Genomic DNA, 17,055 nt, shown 5'->3' with positions numbered 1-17,055 from the left:
GTTTAACTAGTGAAGACACTGGTCTGCCTTGAAGACTAATTGTATAGTACTTGACTAATAAGATATTTCTGAGCTATTTGACATTTTAAGATTGAAATAAGCTTAGATTTTATAAGAAGTTTAATATTATAGACCATTTGAAATCACTTTGAAATTTTAAATGAAGAAAGTCTTTCAACTGTACTTTTATAAAATGTAAATTAGTTTTCTTTTTTTCTAGATAAAAAGGTACTTTTTATTCAAAATAGTACTTGCACTTTCATACTACTGATATTCAATTAAATGTATGGATAAAGAATCATTATTTATAAAATCTAAAATAAAGTTTATTTATTTATTTTTAATGCCTCCAGCACCTGGTATTTCGAGGTGGTCTCCCATCCAAGTACTAACCAGGCCCACCCCTGCTTAGCTTCTGAGATCAGACGAGATCAGGCACATTCAGTGTCGCATAGCTGTAGACTGAAGTTTATTTTTTAAGGTAACTCATTTTTTGCAGAGAAGAGTAAAAAAATAGCAAAGAGAGTAACTAAAATAAATACATTTACTTTTTATTTTCCATTGTGCATGCCAACTAATCTATAAATTTCAGAAATGGCATAATCATATCATTGAAATTATGATAAGTAATATTTCCATTTTATTTTGACTTTTTCCAGACCTTAAATTTTCTTCAAATTTATCAATTATACATAGTTTAATTTATATTTATATGTATATATTTTATATAAATATTATTTGTATTTTTATATGAATTTATACTTGTTTGGAAAGGACATATTTTGAGAACCTAATTGGACTTCCTTCCTCATCTTCATGAAAACTAGAACTTAAAATTTAGAGGCCAAATCAGACAATGGAGAGGATTACATGACAGTCTTCCAATATTTTAAATCCTTTCAATGTTCACCAGAGTCATATTTTCTAAGATATTATTAATGACTAATTTTATTTTTCTTCAAAGAAGTATTTTCTGGTATGCAGATTTCTGCTAAATAATGTCAAAGTTCAAGAGAAAAGATTAAACACAGTATTGAAGCAAAAATTATTTGGTAAGATACTTCTAGTGTAAAAAAATACCAAAAATAAGAAATTGAATTTAAATATGTTAAATATCAACATTCACAAATAATTTGGATAATTTAAAGTTCTCAAAATAAGCAGATTGGAAAAACAAAGATGCAAAATTTAGGTCAAATCTCTATAAGACAGAACAAATAAATGGCTTTCTAGCTGTTAATCGATATTACTAGTTCATTTAGATTTATGGAGAATCTTAAAGAAAAGATAAACCATAACTGTACTCACATGTATTTGAGTATCCTAGTTATTATGTAAGCAGACGCTATACAAATAAATTTGTTTGAAATCTAGGAAAAATACTAATCTCCTAGTCCATTGACGTTAAATTTCTATTTCTTTAGATTATTTTAGATTACTTAAAGCTTAGCCATCAGTTTGATCTGTAATTATATTTTAAACTTCATACCATTCACACAACCTTAAAAATATATAACACTAATAAAATACAATAATTCATCAAAACTGATAAATTGTATTTACAAAATTGCTTTTGATTTTATTTAATATCCCCTCACTTGAGACATGTTTTAATGTACTTTCCAAGCATTCCATATGAAGTGTTTTTTGATTCAATATGATATGAAATAGACCAATTCTCTATGTAGATAATGACAAAACGGCAATGTGTACATTATGTAGAACTAACGCTTCCAAAATCAGTTCCTCAAAGAGAATAATGATTAAAGGAAATATTACTTCTTATTCTTGTCTCCAATGTGGTTGAAGTTTTATTTTAAACTAAAGATTTCAAATTGCTTATGTTCAAAACAAACAAAACAACCTCACCCTGCCCCCAGATTCAAGCAGATGAATGCTACTGTGTAAGCAAGTTCCTAAATGCATTGTTTCTAACATGCTAAAGGAATGAACGAGAATCACAAAGCCCAAACGAATGACAGTGTTGGTTTAATATTGCAGTATAGCCATTTAGAACTGGAGCAAAGAGGACACTTTAGTTTTGGTATTATTTGACAGTTGAGAAAACCATCTTTTCTGAACACAATCTTATTGTACTGACAGTAATAGTATAATTCTGTTGGCAAATTGTCTAAATTTAAGAATGCTATTTAAGGGCTATAGCCTTATTTATTTTCATAAAATGAGTGTAAATAAATAAAATGTATTTCTGGGTCTGTAGAAGGTCTAAAATTGAAAGCATTCAAAATACATTAAGTAATCTTCATTAAAACTCATTTTTAAAAGCTTACGGTACGTAAGGGGGTCAAGGGAAAATGTACCTGGATTCACAGCTAACCTGAGATTTGTGATACAAAATAAATTAACAAGAAAACTAATGGCATAAACCTTAGGATAATGCTACTTGCTGGAACAAAAGAATACCATACAATGATCCCAGAGAGGGACTCTGCAACTACACAGAAAGTATAGTTAGAAGAAAATGATAATTTATAGTAACGCTATCACTTGACAAAGATTTGGCACATTTCACCCATCATAATAGTATATGAAAAACAAAGATGTTTGTCATTTAAACGATTTAAATGCTCTTCAATTTGAATAAAAAGAGCTTGAGAATTTTCTACTAGCTCTATTTCTCACACCTAAAATATAACCATTTGGCATTTGTCTTTAATTACTAGCTCTACCACAATCACGTTTCTCATTAATTGGGAAATGAATCTTATCAAATCAGTATTAAAGACAATGACATTTAATCTTTTTCTAGAAATCTGGCTTTTTGAATTTGTGTTCAAAAAATGGCCCTCTTTTTAAATATGTGTTTAAGTTTCTATTTGCACTAATATTATGATACATTATTTCACATATTGCTAAGTAGTATATTTGGTTAATTAAAAATTTTATTAGATACTGAAAGATACAATAGTATATGCACTAGCATATGCAAGAGTAAATAGTGCATATAAATAAAAAACTGTGTAAATTCCCTGTGTTGTATCTCTGCCACTTCCTCAACAATAGGGGGTGGGGATTAATAATTATTCCATCATCTTTTTCTCAGTTATTGCTCAGTGACTTTGTTTAGCATTTTCAAGAGTAATGAATCGGTATATTATCAATTTTAAGAATTGCTATTTGGTCTATAGCCATGCTACTTTGAATGTGCCCAGTCTCATCTGATCTTAGAAGCTGAGCAGGGTCAGATCTGGTTGGTTAGTACTTGGATGGGAGACCACCTTGAACTACCAGGTGCAAGTGCTGTAGGTGTTTAAAAAAATAATAAAATTTTTTTAAAAAATTACTGTTTGTGTCCTAGACCATATTTTGGTTATAAATATTCCTTTTATCCATGCCCGTGCCCAACATTCTGTATGATAATGATGTACAATATGATATAGTAAGTACACAACATCATTAGCTCATTTAAACAAAACAATATTTTGTATAGTATTTAATCTGCTAAATAATTTATATTAAAGTATTGATCGATTATAAACAAATTAAGCATTATAAAGTCATAGTATCGTAAGAAATACATTTACAATAGTTCAATAAAAGTATTCGGAAACAAAACCATAGCATTGCCTGTTGTATAGGTGGTCATTTAGCATGATGAGCTCAACTGAACATGACAATCAAAACTTTATTTTCTTCAAAGAAGTATTTTCTGGTATGCAGATTTCTGCTAAATAATGTCAAAGTTCAAGAGAAAAGATTAAACACAGTATTGAAGCAAAAATTATTTGGTAAGATACTTCTAGTGTAAAAAAATACCAAAAATAAGAAATTGAATTTAAATATGTTAAATATCAACATTCACAAATAATTTGGATAATTTAAAGTTCTCAAAATAAGCAGATTGGAAAAACAAAGATGCAAAATTTAGGTCAAATCTCTATAAGACAGAACAAATAAATGGCTTTCTAGCTGTTAATCGATATTACTAGTTCATTTAGATTTATGGAGAATCTTAAAGAAAAGATAAACCATAATTGTACTCACATGTATTTGAGTATCCTAGTTATTATGTAAGCAGACGCTATACAAATAAATTTGTTTGAAATCTAGGAAAAATACTAATCTCCTAGTCCATTGACGTTAAATTTCTATTTCTTTAGATTATTTTAGATTACTTAAAGCTTAGCCATCAGTTTGATCTGTAATTATATTTTAAACTTCATACCATTCACACAACCTTAAAAATATATAACACTAATAAAATACAATAATTCATCAAAACTGATAAATTGTATTTACAAAATTGCTTTTGATTTTATTTAATATCCCCTCACTTGAGACATGTTTTAATGTACTTTCCAAGCATTCCATATGAAGTGTTTTTTGATTCAATATGATATGAAATAGACCAATTCTCTATGTAGATAATGACAAAACGGCAATCTGTACATTATGTAGAACTAACGCTTCCAAAATCAGTTCCTCAAAGAGAATAATGATTAAAGGAAATATTACTTATTATTCTTGTCTCCAATGTGGTTGAAGTTTTATTTTAAACTAAAGATTTCAAATTGCTTATGTTCAAAACAAACAAAACAACCTCACCCTGCCCCCAGATTCAAGCAGATGAATGCTACTGTGTAAGCAAGTTCCTAAATGCATTGTTTCTAACATGCTAAAGGAATGAACGAGAATCACAAAGCCCAAACGAATGACAGTGTTGGTTTAATATTGCAGTATAGCCATTTAGAACTGGAGCAAAGAGGACACTTTAGTTTTGGTATTATTTGACAGTTGAGAAAACCATCTTTTCTGAACACAATCTTATTGTACTGACAGTAATAGTATAATTCTGTTGGCAAATTGTCTAAATTTAAGAATGCTATTTAAGGGCTATAGCCTTATTTATTTTCATAAAATGAGTGTAAATAAATAAAATGTATTTCTGGGTCTGTAGAAGGTCTAAAATTGAAAGCATTCAAAATACATTAAGTAATCTTCATTAAAACTCATTTTTAAAAGCTTACGGTACGTAAGGGGGTCAAGGGAAAATGTACCTGGATTCACAGCTAACCTGAGATTTGTGATACAAAATAAATTAACAAGAAAACTAATGGCATAAACCTTAGGATAATGCTACTTGCTGGAACAAAAGAATACCATACAATGATCCCAGAGAGGGACTCTGCAACTACACAGAAAGTATAGTTAGAAGAAAATGATAATTTATAGTAACGCTATCACTTGACAAAGATTTGGCACATTTCACCCATCATAATAGTATATGAAAAACAAAGATGTTTGTCATTTAAACGATTTAAATGCTCTTCAATTTGAATAAAAAGAGCTTGAGAATTTTCTACTAGCTCTATTTCTCACACCTAAAATATAACCATTTGGCATTTGTCTTTAATTACTAGCTCTACCACAATCACGTTTCTCATTAATTGGGAAATGAATCTTATCAAATCAGTATTAAAGACAATGACATTTAATCTTTTTCTAGAAATCTGGCTTTTTGAATTTGTGTTCAAAAAATGGCCCTCTTTTTAAATATGTGTTTAAGTTTCTATTTGCACTAATATTATGATACATTATTTCACATATTGCTAAGTAGTATGTTTGGTTAATTAAAAATTTTATTAGATACTGAAAGATACAATAGTATATGCACTAGTATATGCAAGAGTAAATAGTGCATATAAATAAAAAACTGTGTAAATTCCCTGTGTTGTATCTCTGCCACTTCCTCAACAATAGGGGGTGGGGATTAATAATTATTCCATCATCTTTTTCTCAGTTATTGCTCAGTGACTTTGTTTAGCATTTTCAAGAGTAATGAATCGGTATATTATCAATTTTAAGAATTGCTATTTGGTCTATAGCCATGCTACTTTGAATGTGCCCAGTCTCATCTGATCTTAGAAGCTGAGCAGGGTCAGATCTGGTTGGTTAGTACTTGGATGGGAGACCACCTTGAACTACCAGGTGCAAGTGCTGTAGGTGTTTAAAAAAATAATAAAATTTTTTTAAAAAATTACTGTTTGTGTCCTAGACCATATTTTGGTTATAAATATTCCTTTTATCCATGCCCGTGCCCAACATTCTGTATGATAATGATGTACAATATGATATAGTAAGTACACAACATCATTAGCTCATTTAAACAAAACAATATTTTGTATAGTATTTAATCTGCTAAATAATTTATATTAAAGTATTGATCGATTATAAACAAATTAAGCATTATAAAGTCATAGTATCGTAAGAAATACATTTACAATAGTTCAATAAAAGTATTCGGAAACAAAACCATAGCATTGCCTGTTGTATAGGTGGTCATTTAGCATGATGAGCTCAACTGAACATGACAATCAAAACTTTATTTACTTACTGTGACAGTGTACACAAGAGGCAAAAGAGAAACTTGCTGGTCTCCTGATTTTCCATGTTTTCTCATGCCAGCAATCAGATGATATGTAGTGTACATGGGGACAGGAGAATGCTTCAGCTAGGGACCCAATAAAGAAGTCTCTGCAATATCTCAGCCAATAAGAAGACTTCGCATGAGAGGTGCCTGGGCTAGGGATTCCAATATGCTCCTGAGCATGACTCAGGAGTGTGGAGTACTTGACTGCAGCTCCCTCTGGAAAACCACATTCAAGAACTGTACACCAAGAGTGGTGAGGTGAGGGCAGCTTGCCTTCAAGATACCTGCCAGGCAAAGCTTTGTAATTGCCTGTAGTTCAGCCTAAAAGATCACATATAGGATTTCAGACTAGAGATGGACTTCTTAAAAACAAATTTATTTTTTAATGAAAAAGCATAAATCAGTTTATTCATTACATGAACATATTAAAAGCTAAAGTAACAAAATTTAATGTTAAAATTAAACTATATTTTTTCTGATAAATTGGCAATTTGTAATCCATCTAAAATGCGTGGCCTCAAAAGAACGTTATTTGTTTACCATTCCTGCTGCGCAGAAAATTTTTACCTTATAAGTGGCAAATTCAAGAGGAGAAACCAGAAACTCACTTCTCTAGTTTTTCTTGTGGTTATCATGTGAGCATATGACCTAGACTCCTCGAACTTAGATTTATATTTTACTGAAGCAGCTAAGACAGTTCTACTTTTGTCTTTTGCCCTTACGGCCAGCCATACACAGAAAACTCTTCTTCGAAAGAACATTAAAAACATAAATTTAAAATGAATTTGTGACTGGATAAGAAAATAAGAAAACTTCAAAAGTCAAAAATCAATAGGTGAAAAAAGCATTGCTCAAGGAAATTAAAGACCTAAATAAATGGAAGAATATATCATGTTGATGACATGTCACACTTCATATTATAAAGATGACAATTCTTTTCACAATAATGTATTATATATAATATATAATTTCAATACATTTTTTCTTTTACAGTAATTATTTATCAGATTATAAAGGTAACATAGCAATACAAAGACTCCAGAATAATCAAGGGAATCTTTAGGAAAAAGAACAAAGCTGGAGGACTTACACTATCAAATAGTAAGACATTATAAAACTAGCAATTTCTAATGTAGCATTTATTTATTCACAAGGTTCTATATTCATATTTCATAAGTAATAGCATGTAAATTTGATTGGCACAAAGCATTAAAGCCATGATGTGACTTACTTTTTCCTAAAAGTATATGTATATTATTCTTAGCAAATGTGAAACTATTTCATTTGGTTGTATGCTTTACATATGTTAAATACTGGTCTTGGAACGGTTTTATAAAACTACATGTGTTTTGCTTCATTGGACATTCTCCTTAGAAAACAAAATAATCCTAAATCAAAATTTATAAAACATTTTTGTAAATAATAAACATGTAGTAAGCAGATAGTTTACAATGAACAAGGGATATACATCAGGGGGTGTGAGGCTCCTCAGCAAATAAACCGTTAATGTAATTTATCAGTTAAGTTAATTAGTGGAAAATGCCATGAAGCATCAGTATATGTCCTACAATGCATTTGGTAAAATTCCAAAGCCATTAATGTTGAAAACAAACAAACAATAACATCAGAATATAAATATAATTTCTCAGCTTACTAGAAAGTACTTCTCAGAAACTTAAAGTTAAATAGGGAAGCATAGGATTAATTGGGTGTACCTTATCTGCGTCTCAGAGTGTGAGCTGTATATTCCTTTCTGAAAAGAGGCTGTTCTATATGTGCTGACCTGGAAAAAATCAATGAGAGTTATGAGCCTGGCACATGAGACTAACAACATTATCTTTAATAGCATCAAGTTATTTTATTAATTCTTTCCTTAATTTATTCTCATTAATTCAAGGAATACTTATTGAAAATCCGCTTTTTGCAATATATTGCATCATGTATGGGTGCAGATAAAAGACAAGTCAGATATAGAACTTGCTTTCCAATAGCTTTTGAAATTATTTTACCTGTATTTTTGTTTCATAAGTGCATTTTGATGTCTACATTATATTTACATGCATTTTATTAGGTGAATTGTCTATGGTAATTTTAATATTCATTCATATGTATGTATATATGTCTTTGTGTATGTGTGTGTATGTAGGTAAATGGGAATGGCATTGGGAATAATTTAAGTAAATTGACATACAAATCTAAAATTAAACTAACCTGTCTAAAACCATAAATGTAGGTGTTTATGTTTAAAAAATTAACTGAATAATTATTGTCATATGTTTATAACCAATTATATCCATTAAAGGAATATATGAAAACATGTTGTAAAACACAGTAAGTATATAAACCTTATTTTGGTCAATTTTATTTGAAGCAAATGCTTGGCTTCTGAAGTTGAATAAAATAGTTCAACATTTTCTCATTATGACAATAAAGATAATATGCATGTTAAATTTAATGATACTTCCAGAATGCACAAATGACAAAATTTCTTAAGATCACATGCTTATAATTATTACTTTATCAATCTGTCCCTTTGAGTGAATATTTTAACTTAATTTTGACCAAATTAAATGCCAGAAATAATATATTTCTTATGTTACTACCTACTAAAATCATAATGCTGATTTATTGCTACGATCTCCTATTTAAAGCATGAACAAGAACTATTAAACTCTCATTCCAGAAGGGAAATTTTTTATTATTAACAGATGCATTCTAACTGGGGAGTCTCATGCTACTATAAAATATGAGTATTACTTAAGATGCATTTATTCATAACGTGTGTATTGGGACCAAGAGGTTCAGCTCTGGGCTCAGGCTGTATTCTTGGCTCCTGTTGTAATCAACTCCCTAAGTGATTCTGCTCCCAGTGTCCCCAGTGACCTGACCATTGTTATATTTCTTCCTGTGTAAACACTGTTTTACCAGTGCCGATGAGTGCTCTCTCCTCCTCCCTACTTTACTCTAATAAAATCACCATTTTTCAGGAACAAGAGAACATTCATTTTTCCCGCCTCATTTTTCAAGTACCAAATCATGGCATTTCAAATTTTAAGTAAACAAAAAGTCAATTTTTTACAGTGACAGCAACTACATTCATATATGAACTTGAAACACCAAATGACTTAATCCTGATGATATTTGAAGAAGCCTCTAGTATTTTTAAAACATCAAAATGATTTGTTTTGGCATTGTGTTATAGCCCTTGTTTATGTAAGTTCTTAATAGGCTATGTTTCATTATCAAGGGTAGGTCCTTGTTATAAATTAGATCCCATCTGCTAAAATCTCCTCATTAGAGGTTGAAAGGACAGATAATACCATGTACTCCTTACTTAAATAAATCTCATAAGCTTGTAGGCTGCCCAATTGACTCACTGAAATCTTGGAAGCAGTACAAACAATGACAATCATAAAACTTCTATATATATTTTTTAACCTTTAGAGTGAACTGCAGTACAAGTATGTCTAGACAATCTCCAAGATGAACAGAACCTGTTTTCTTGTCTGTATATCCTGAGAGAGAAAAATAAGTGTCAAAGCAATTGCCTTTTCATTTTTTTTTTTTTTCAGTCACAGAACCATAGGGATGTGTTTTGAGGAGAAAGTACTTGTAGTCTTCAACATAATGCTGTGCCCATCCCCTGCACTGCATTGTGTGAGTGGACAGTGATAAATGAAAAGGGCTGTGAGAAGAAAGTTTTCCCTTCAGATGTGAGGTTTCCACTTTTCAAGAGTGATTTGCTAGGAAATCATGGCTTAAAGGTTTCCAAAATGTACTTATTAGTGTAGTTTTTCATGACTGTAATAGAGTATAGTGACATAGTTCAGTGATGAAAAGATTAAGATCCAGAGTTAGAATGCACAATTGTGAAATCCTCCTTTAATCTTGTTTATCCTTGTGGGACATAGGGGAGGGGCAACTCTTGAGCCTGAATTTAATGGTTGTATTGATGTATAACTGACATAAAATAACTGTACATATTTAAAGTTTGTAATTTCTCACACATGTTTAGACACCAACGAATCTATTGCAAGACAGTGAACGTATTCATGACACCCAAAAGTTTCCTCATGTGCTTTGTAATTGCTTCCCTGATCTCCTCTACCTCATCCTCATTGACCTAGGTAACCACTGATCTCTCTGTTACTATAGATTAGTTTGTATTTTCTAAAATTCTTAATAAATGAAATTATACAGAAATAAAAAAGATATACAAAAGATACAAATATGCATATATTTGGAGGGTACTCGTGTGTCTTTATAATTATTTCAAGAATTATTCACGTTGTTTTAGGTATTATTATTTTTTTAAATTGCTGAATAGGATTCCATTGTGTAGATATGCCACAATGTGTTTATCTATTCCCCTGCTGACCAACATTTGGGATGTTCCGAGTTTTTAGCTATATACAAATAAAGCTAGTATGAGCATTCTTGTACAAGCCTTTCTAACAACATACTTTTTAAAAAAATATTGGTTAAATATCTAGATTAACTGGGTTATATAGCAGGTATACGCTTAAGTTTCTTAGAAACTGCTAAGCTGTTTTCAAAAGCGGTTATAATATTTTACATTCCTACCAGAAAAGTCTGAGAATTCCAGTTTCTCTACATCCTCGCCAGCACTTGTATTGTCAGCTATTAATTACAATCATTCTAACATATGTAATGATATTCCATCGTAGTATTAATGTGCATTTTCCTAGGGTCTAGTGAAGTGAAACATCTGGATATCTTCTTTCTCGAAGTGTCTGTTCTAATCTTTTTGCCCAATTCTTATTCAATTATTAATGTTCTTATTAGGTTTTAACATCATATATTCTAGATTTAAATCCATTATTAGATATATGTTTATCAGATACTTTTCTCCCAGTTTCTGCCTTGGTTTTTCATTCATTTAATAGGGTCTTTTAAAGAATCTTTAAATTTTGAATCATTATAATTTATCATTATTTAATGGATCTTGTTTTAGACTCATATCTAAGAAGGGTTTTCCTAACCCAAACTTCAATAGTATAGATTTAAATTTACATTATGTTTTGATTTATTTTGAGTGAATGTTTGTATGTAGTGTCAGAATCTATTTAAAGTTCATTATTTGCATATGGATATATAATTTGTTAAAAACTATCTATTCTCCACTGACTTACCTTTGCAATTCATATCACAAATAATATTCTGACAATAGTCAATATGCATCATATTTGTCTGGGTTTATTTTGAAGGACTACTTTATTAGTCTTCCCAGTTCTCATTTTTAAAATTGCTTTGTCTTTTTTTGGTCTTTTGCATTATTATATGAATTTTTGCTTGGGAGACATAGTATTTTAAAGATCTTGAATTTTTATACTCATAAACCAGGTATATCTTTTCATTTATTTAGTTCTTCAATTCATCAGCAGTGTTTTATAGTTTTCTGTTAACAGGTTTAGCGCATCTTTTGTCAGATATATCCTTAAATGTTTCATAATTTTGTTGCTATTACAGATAGCATTGATTTTTTTGAAAAAAATTATAGCTGATTTTACTTTACTAGTATATAGAAATAAAATTTTGTATCCTGAAAACTTGCTAAGCTCACTGATTAATTCTGATAACTTTTTTGGAGATTCCATCAGATATCTTACAGAGATGATCATACCATCTGTGCATAAAGACAATTTCACTTTTCCCTTTCCAATATGAATTTATTATTATTTATTTACTATTTATTTATTTATTTCTCTGACTTGAACTCCTAGGATAATGTTAAATAGAAATGATGTGAGTGGTTACTTGTGTCTTATTCCTGATTTTAGAAGGAAAGCACTCAGTGTTCCATAATTAAGTAAAATATTAGCTGCAATTTTTCAAAAGTGACTTTATCAGGCTAACAAAGTTTCCTTCTGTTTCTAGTCTGCTGATAATTTTATCAAGAATTATTACTGGCTTTTGTCAAATGATTTTTCTGGGTCTATGGAGATAATATTTTTTCTCTTTTATGTTTTTGTTTATTAATATGCTGAATTACATTATGGTTCTGATATTAAACCAAACTTAAAAACCTAGAATAAATGATGCTTTACTCTTGTTATATATTGTTTGATATGAAGTCCTAACATTTGCTCAGGATTTTTGCCTCTAAGTTCATGAAGAATATTGATTTGTAGAATTTTCCAGGGGTTTTTTGTTTGTTTGTTTGTTTCTTTCCTAATGTGTTTGTATGATTCTAATATCAAGATAATATTGGCTTCAGAGAATTCTTCAGTTTTCTGAAAGAGCTTGGGAAGAATTGGTATTTTTTTTCTAACTGTTGGAAATTATTACTGTATCTACTTGAGCCTGTGGTTCTTTTTGTGAGATAGTCTCTAAGCACAAATTCAATTTATTTAAATTACATACTGCTATTCAGGTTATCTATATATTGAGCTTTAATAGTTTATTTCAAGAAATAAACTATTAGTTTATTTAATAGTTTATTTAATAGCTTATTAAATAGTTTACTTAATAAGCTTTAATTTGTATCTAAATTATCAAATTATTATCTTAAAATTGTTCATAATATTCCCTTATTATATTTTAATCTGTATCTGTATAGTGATATTAACACTCTCATTTCTGATTTTGTTAATATTTATCCTCTCACTTTTTCTTGATAAATCTGACAAGAGTAGGTTTTGAATTATCCAGATATAATTACAGATTTTTCTATAACTTTTTGTAATTCTATCTTTTTGTTTCATGTATTTTGAAAACCTCCTATTATATGCATAATTATTTGGGATTGTAAACCCTATTGATAAATTTACCCTTTTGTCTTTATGACATGATCTTCTTTATCCCTTATAATATTTTTTATTCTGAAATATATATATAATATTTCCGGGGACTTTCTATACAGATAATTGTAAATTATGTCATCTTCTTTTCCTATATGTATGCCTACATGCCCTTTATTTCTTCTTGCCTTATGTTCAAGGAATTTCAATACTATACTGGAAAAGAGTGGTAATAGAGGAAATTTTTGCCTTATTCCCAATCTTAAAAGAAACATTCAGCTATTCAACATCATTAAATAAGATATTAACTATAGAGATTTTTTGGAAATGTTTTCTATCAGATTAGGAGATTATCTATTACTAGTGCGCTGATAATTTTTATCATAAATGGTATTAAATTTTATGAAATGCTTTTTTATGTCAGTTGATCATCTTATTATATTAATTGATCATTTTCTGTTAGATTGTTAATAGCTTATTAACATTGTAGATTACATTGATATTGTAGATTAATTGTGAAATGTTGAACCAGTCTTTTACACCTGGAGTAAATTTCAGATATCCTTATTGTAAAATTATTTTTATACATATTTTGATTTCATTTACTAATATTGAGAATTTTCATATCTAAATTTATGAGAAATATAGCCTGGAGTTTTCTTTTTTTCTACTATCTTTGTCTGGCTTTCTCAATTTCGAATACTATTTAAGCTTGGTCCAGAACTCTAGGTTGATAGTTTTTAGTTTTGTTTTGTTGGGCTTTTTTTCCCCCCCAGTAAATTGATGAAGTTGCTCTACAGTCTTTTTGCAAAATTTCAGATGAAAAATCTGCTGTTATCATTGTCTTTGTTACCGTGTATGCAAATTTCCTCTCTCTGCATACTTTTAAGTCCTTGTTTCTGAATATGGAATGCTTTGGTTTGGTGTTCAGTGTTTTTGTGTTTCTTGTGCTGGGGGTTCATTAACCTTCTTGAATCTTTTTTTTTTTTTTTTTTTTTAGCAAATTTGACAAATTTTTACCATTATTCTTCAAATATTTTTCTTCCTCACGCTTTTCTCTTTCACCTTTGGGAACTCCAGTTACGTGTTTATTAGGCTGTTCACTGATGCTCTCTTCATTTTTTTATCCTTTTCTCTCCTCTCTGTTTCACATTGAATAGTTTATTCTACTATGTGTTCAAGTTCCTTTCTTCTGCCATGTCTAACCTGCTGTTAATTCCATTCAATATATGTTTCACCTTAGAAATTGTACTTTTTATTTTTAAAAGTTCAGTTTGGATTTTTTATCTTTTTTTATTTCTATTTAACTGCGTAAACATATTTAATACATTTATAATAACTTATGTCCTTGTTTTCTAATTCTAATGTCTGTGCTAATTCCAGATCCACTACAATTGATTGACTTTTTTTTTTTTTTTTTTTTTTCTTGTAGCAGGTCATATTTTCCTGCTTCTTTTTGTGCCTGGTAATGTTTTCTTGACTGAGAGGCATTATGAATTTTTACTTGCAGGGCCTTAGATATGTTTATATCCTTACAAAAATTCTTGAGCTTTCTTAAGGTTCACAGTTAAATTACTTGGAAGCAGTGATACTCTTGGGTCTTGGTTTTAATTTTGTTTAGTTTAGTGGAATCAAGGCAGCATTTATTCTCTCTATTGCTGCAAAATGCTTCTGAGTAATCTACCTTGAATTATGAATTTTCTATTTTGGCTGGAGAATGGCATCAGGTATAATTCTCTCTAATTCATTTGTTGGTCTTTCCCTAGCCTTTGTTTCTTCATATGCATACACTGATCAGGACACTACTGGACAATTTTTGCAGATATTCAAGGATTAGGACCTGATATCTTTGAGAGCATTATTCCATCTACTGTGTACAGTTATATTTATGTTATTGCATGAAAATGCCTCAAAACAAACCCAAAATCTCAGCTACTTTGTTTCAGCTAATTCCACCTGGCTTTGACTAGGTTAGACTAACACGGGATTTATTGCCTCTAGGTATGCTCCATTTGTCTACATAACAAATGATGAGAACTCCTAGGCCAGGCTTCTTCCCCAGCACAGTTATAAAACACAACTGCTTAAGTCTGTACCCAGGAAGGGTACTTTTCTGAAGAAACTGAACTCTATAGAAAAGACATATAGGAATAGCATTTTAGTCGCCAATGAAAAACTCAGCTATTCAACCAATTATTTTGCATTAAGCCTACCAGTCTTTATATACTATACATACAGATTCTAATATTTAGAACCTCACTTTAAAAAATAAGTAGGCACATGTAACAAATATACCATTCTATTATAGAATGGTGATAGTAGGGGAGATTGTGCATGTATACAGGGAGCATATGGGAACTCTGTAAATTTTGTTCAATTTTGCTTTGAATCTAAAACTTTTCTAAAAATAGCATATTGATTAAAAAAATAAATAGGTCTCCAAGAACCTCTGGTTATTTGAATAAAGACAATGCAAGAGAGATATTAAGACAGGAAATCAGATGAAATAAAGATAATTTAAAAACTACAATTAATATTCTCCTAAAGAGAAAAAAGATTCCATGTCCATGAAAGTATAAATGTATGTTATTTTTAAGAAGAAACAACTATAAAGAAATAAGTTAATGAAATCTAAAATAATGTAGTCAAGTTTTATAAAAGCCAATTAAAATTTAGAAAATAAAGTCAAATAAAATTTTCACAAAGTAGAGAATAAATATAAACAGGGTCAGTTTATAGAATTCAACATTCATTGCAATATTTCCAGAATGAGAGAATAGGAGAAAAAATCTAGCAAAAGAAATTGGCAAAGAGGAAATGTCCCAATAAAGGAGATTATTATTTTTTTTGTAGGCTGAAAAGACCTATCAAGTGCCTAACAAAACAAATAGAAAAAAGAAAAGTATCTTGATGGGCTGATTGAATGCAAGCCCAGAAACAGAGAGGTTAAAGAAGAATATGTCTTGAAGATCATTGAAAGACAGAAGAGAATAGTCTTAGATAACATGTCTAAATCTTTCTGAAGGGCTAGATGTTTCTTTCTGTGAAGGGTATTTTGCCTCTTACTTAGATTATAACATATTCTTAGAAAAAAATATAATATCCAGGCTCCAAATGACAAGTCAGCAACCAACCATGCACTAATAAGCAGAAAGTACTCTGTGAGGAATGAAACCCGTTAGTCCTTACATAAGACAAAGGCAGTCTAAATCTACTGAGAGCTGTGAACTGGGGGAGTGATCCTCTCAGAGAGGAGGATATCTATTGTCATTTGAATCAGTGGATAGCAATATGGAAAAAACTACCAAAGATTATGTCACCAATACTAATAAACGGAACTCCATCTTTAGTGAAGGATCTCAATATATCAAGCAAGTAAGTGTTCATGTTTAGTAACTTTCAAAACCCTCCTTTCCTACTGAATGAATGTTTGTAAACTAAGAAAAAGTATATGTTACACTTGCTATAAAAATATCATTGCTTCTCAATATAATGATGAAAATTGCAAACATACTGTATTGACTTGATTGATACCTAGAAAGCTCTCCTGTAGATTTCTTCCAGTAGAGACATAAGAATAGCCCTGCTTTTTTACAGACAGCTTATTAGTGGGGCTTTCTTTCCATTTTGCTGTTCTTCACATACCTACTAATTGAAAGAGCCAAATAAGCAATAGAAATGATAGATTACAAACAAACAAATCACCTCACTTGTTATGAGAGCTCAAAATTTAGAGTATGTTTTCTGGAAAGGGCAAGATTAAGCCAACAGTCTCAACTATAATGAAAGGACTACTTTTAGAATCCATTCTTTGAGGACTTTACATTGTAAAATGTTTTAAATAGCAGGCATTGATGACTTTTTAAAATTCCTCTGGAATGGAGGATGAGTATAGTAGGATAT

At 30.1% G+C, this 17,055-nt stretch overlaps 1 pseudogene; it reads right to left on the bottom strand.

Annotated features, from left to right (window-relative positions):
• Positions 1–344: 344 nt before the first annotated feature.
• On the bottom strand, positions 345–463 carry LOC111743065 (annotated as a pseudogene).
• Between the last annotated feature and the right edge of the window lie 16,592 nt (positions 464–17,055).

The sequence above is a fragment of the Pteropus vampyrus genome, unplaced genomic scaffold (genome assembly GCF_000151845.1).
Source record: "Pteropus vampyrus isolate Shadow unplaced genomic scaffold, Pvam_2.0 Scaffold106, whole genome shotgun sequence".
Lineage (NCBI taxonomy): Eukaryota > Metazoa > Chordata > Mammalia > Chiroptera > Pteropodidae > Pteropus > Pteropus vampyrus.
The sequence above is the reverse complement of the archived record's forward strand: the minus strand, read 5'-3'. Positions and strand labels throughout refer to the sequence as shown.